The 3533-nt window shown below is 49.6% G+C and overlaps 1 protein-coding gene across 2 annotated transcripts in view; it reads right to left on the bottom strand.

Annotated features, from left to right (window-relative positions):
• The window catches only part of HOXD3 (homeobox D3), a 40570-nt gene that overhangs the window by 32135 nt on the left and 4902 nt on the right, over window positions 1–3533 (bottom strand). The window lies entirely within an intron of this gene.

The following is a 3533-nucleotide window of genomic DNA, read 5'->3' as shown; positions in this document are numbered from 1 at the left end:
CCCCGCTTTCCCTCCCTTGCATGAAGCAAGCAGGGCACCAATTAATAATCTATCCCTGCTCGGCTTCAAAATGGGAAGTCGGTTAGTACAGTAGCTCTGGTCAAAAGGACAGGTCTGCTGAGTCGTGCCGGGGGTTGAATACTTCTGTTCAGGAAAGGCTACATCAGAGAAGACACAGGCAAAACACGGAAACAGGTCTGAGTAGAAGAGGAAGCTCCTCTCCCCCAGCCCGAGTGTGCGTGTGTTCACCTAGCTGCAGGGACGTGACCTCTGGAAAAGGAGGCACCGCCACGCGCAGCTTGGCTCCGTGATATCTAGCAGGAATATTGAAGCGTTTCCTATTGTCAGGATACACAGACCTGTGTTGTAAGGCAAAGGCACTGCCATAGACTAAAATGTGCCTAATAAAGAGACATATTCGTATCTTAACATATTTACATTGTCTTGCCATTTCTAAATCATGGCATAATCATTTTTCCCCAGGTAGTCTTGATACCTTGCTAATAACTTTGTTTTCCTGCTTCCTCTCGATGACACCTGATTTCTTGCACTCTCCTGTTTTCCCCTCTAAAACCTCTATCTGTACTTCAAAATTGGACAGCGCTATAACATACGTGTTTTTGTTACGTCCTTTTATACCTGACAGTATGGGGGTAGACTCTTTGCTATAGCATTCAGAGATGGGATGATGTAAATTGAGAATTTAAAAAAATGATTTCCAGAAGAAACCAGTCAAAGACATTAAAATAAACATTTAAAGAATAAGATTGTTTGGGGTCCCCCCAGGATTTGAACCAAGGGAGCCTTTGGCTGGCTTGCTATTTCGCATCCTAGGAGGCAGTAGCTTGCATGTAAACTGACGTCTCAAAGGCAAAGCAAAATGTCTCAGGAACCAGCAGATTCACTTATTCCGGAAAAAAAGCAATGAACCAAGGGAAACTGGACTAATGGACCAATGGAAATATTTAGCCCGTGAGGAAGAGAGCGGGGTTTCGCTGTGGAAACAGTTTAATAGAAATAGGAAATGATCGCTTAAAACCACATTTACCAAGTAGGAAATGTGTTCCTGAGAAGCGATTCCTTTCACATCTCGCCTGGGCGCCACCCTGCTTGAGAATGGGGGCAGACAGGCTGGCTTGGACACAGCCCTCCAGGATGCTGGTTCAGGTCTCCTGCCCTGGCATCGTGCCCGAGTGGAGTTGGCTACAAAGGCACCGCAAGTAGGTACATTTCAGGAAGTAAAACCAATCCGTGTCTCCACGTAAAAAAGAGATCTCTGCACAGTTATATTGTGATTTTCTGAATTGCAATGAACGGATGGCGAATGATCACTACCCGCCCTTTCCAGTAAGATGCAGCAGAGGCTTGTCAGATATAGTGCCATTTATCCTGAATAAATGCTAAATGGGTGGCTTGGGAGAAGGCTGTCAGTCAGTACCAAATCCGTTCCAGGCTCCTTTCTCAGGCACACCGACTCAGTCTTTAGAAGTACTGACCAACTGCAGTATCCAACACAAACTAAATGAAAGCCAGCTAATTACTAAGTGAGGGCCAAAAGCAATAGGGAGTTAATTACTAACAGGTTTACTGGGAAGGTGGAGGAAGTGGTTGTGTATTAAAATTCAAAGAAGAACCATCCTTGTTTTGGAACATCAGAACAGTTGGGCAGCAATCCACGAAGTCTGATAATCATATCGTAGAACAAAAAGCATTTAGAACTGGCCATGGTGGCACGGAAAAGAGGGACTCATTAATTACAACAACGGAAGAAATTAAATCTATCAGGCTGTGGTCATGTGTCAACTCAGACCACTTACTGTTTCTTAAAAGAACTGTCATACTTTCCTCAGCTACAAATGCAGTCACTTTAGCGCCTGTTGCATTCGAGTGGGCAGTGGAAAATAAATGTATAGAGTGAAATATGGCAAGAGATTCTATCCAGGAAGGGGGGGAAAGTCATGTAAGCTGTGAAAAGAGATGAATTGCGAATTCACTTAATGTGGCAAAGAACATCATCCGAAAAAAAACATGGAACAACTGGACGGTTCCCGGGTGAAAAATTAGAGCATTGAAAAATGGTGCAGTTCAAAGAAAAACCTCGCCATTAAGCAGCTAAAAAGGTGTAGCAGAGAGAAGGCACGTGCAGAGGCTGGGAGGTTTAAACATTATTTAGCCATAGCAGTTAGGAAAACACAGTGGCAGCAACGGGCTCAGAAATAGCTATTATCAAGGCATGCAATTCCTCTCAAAGGCCAGAGAAGAGAGGAGATCCAGAGAAACTGAGGCCGAAAAAGGAAGAGGACGATTTTCGCGGAGACTGTCTACAGCAAGTGAGGTGACATCCAAGTGTCAATCGTGGTGAAGAGACACGACCTGCTGCTGAACAGTTCAAGCCCTATGATTTTAAAGCATAGAACCACGATCATCGTCCCTCCGAGAGCCCTGCGAAGCCTGATGAGAAAGGCGTCTTCGAAGCTCTGCCAGTTAGTGCCTGAGGCTGGTTTTGTTGCTCTAAGTGAGAAAATGGAGTTTGGAGGAATCACAGACAGGAAGCGGATGTATTTTCAGATATTGGTTCTACTGATCTCGAAATGTATAACGGGTTTGGATTAAAGCAATCCAATGGAAAGCATGATTAGTATTCCCCTGGGAACGTAACCACAAGGGTGTCTGGTAGTTGTAGTTCAAGTCGCTTCACAGACACAAGGATCCCACCCCGAGGCGCTTGCAGTGTGCATGCAACCAGCAACAGTGACTCACCTGTTACCTACACTAAAGATCAGGTGTGCCATCTTGAATGTGCCCAGTACATCAGGTCCCACTCTCTTACCACCTTTTGCATAGCCCTGCTAATGCGTGTCCTGATGAGGGCACTCAAGTGGCTGGAGGCTTCTGCACCTCGAGGCCTCAACCCTAGCAGCAGACCTGCCTTTGGGAGCAGGCAGCCAAGACTCAGAGCCAGAGTGGAAGATCAAAGAGGCCAAGGCGCTGACGCCTTCAGAACACCCCAACCACTGGAAGGGCAAGGGGCGAAGAAGATGGATGCACAGGGCTTGGGGGCGCCTCGATCAGCCCTGGGCAGTACTTCTACCACTGGGGGGGGCGGATACAAGGGGGTGCCGGTGCAGCCGGTGGCTTGGCTGTGCAAGCTGGTCCCTACAGGCACGAGCTGGGAAGGGGCAGGGCGGGCAGTGCACGGAGAAGGGGAAGTGTAGGCAGGCGGGCCCGGGCCGAGAGAAGGGCGCTGCCCCGGGGACATCAAAGGGAAAACAGAGGAACCCGCAGCCGACAGACATGAAAGCCCCGGCTGATGCCAGGGAGGGCAGCTCCCTGTGCGCCCTGGGGACCCCCAGGCCAAGGGGCGGTGCCCCCCGGAGGAGGGCTGCACTGGCAGAGGAGGCCGGTAGGGCCCAGGCAGCAAGGGGCTCGCTGTCCCCCCGCGCTGTGCTGCCAGGGTTTGGCCCCGGCGGGCGCTGGCCGGGGGTGAGAGTTGCCCCTCCAGGGGGTGCAGCCCCGCCGCCGCCCTTGGCCGT

The sequence above is a fragment of the Gavialis gangeticus genome, unplaced genomic scaffold (assembly GCF_001723915.1).
Source record: "Gavialis gangeticus isolate Ggan-Ray unplaced genomic scaffold, GavGan_comp1, whole genome shotgun sequence".
Taxonomy (NCBI): Eukaryota; Metazoa; Chordata; order Crocodylia; family Gavialidae; genus Gavialis; species Gavialis gangeticus.
Note: the sequence above shows the minus strand (reverse complement) of the source record. Positions and strands in the feature narration are given on the sequence as shown.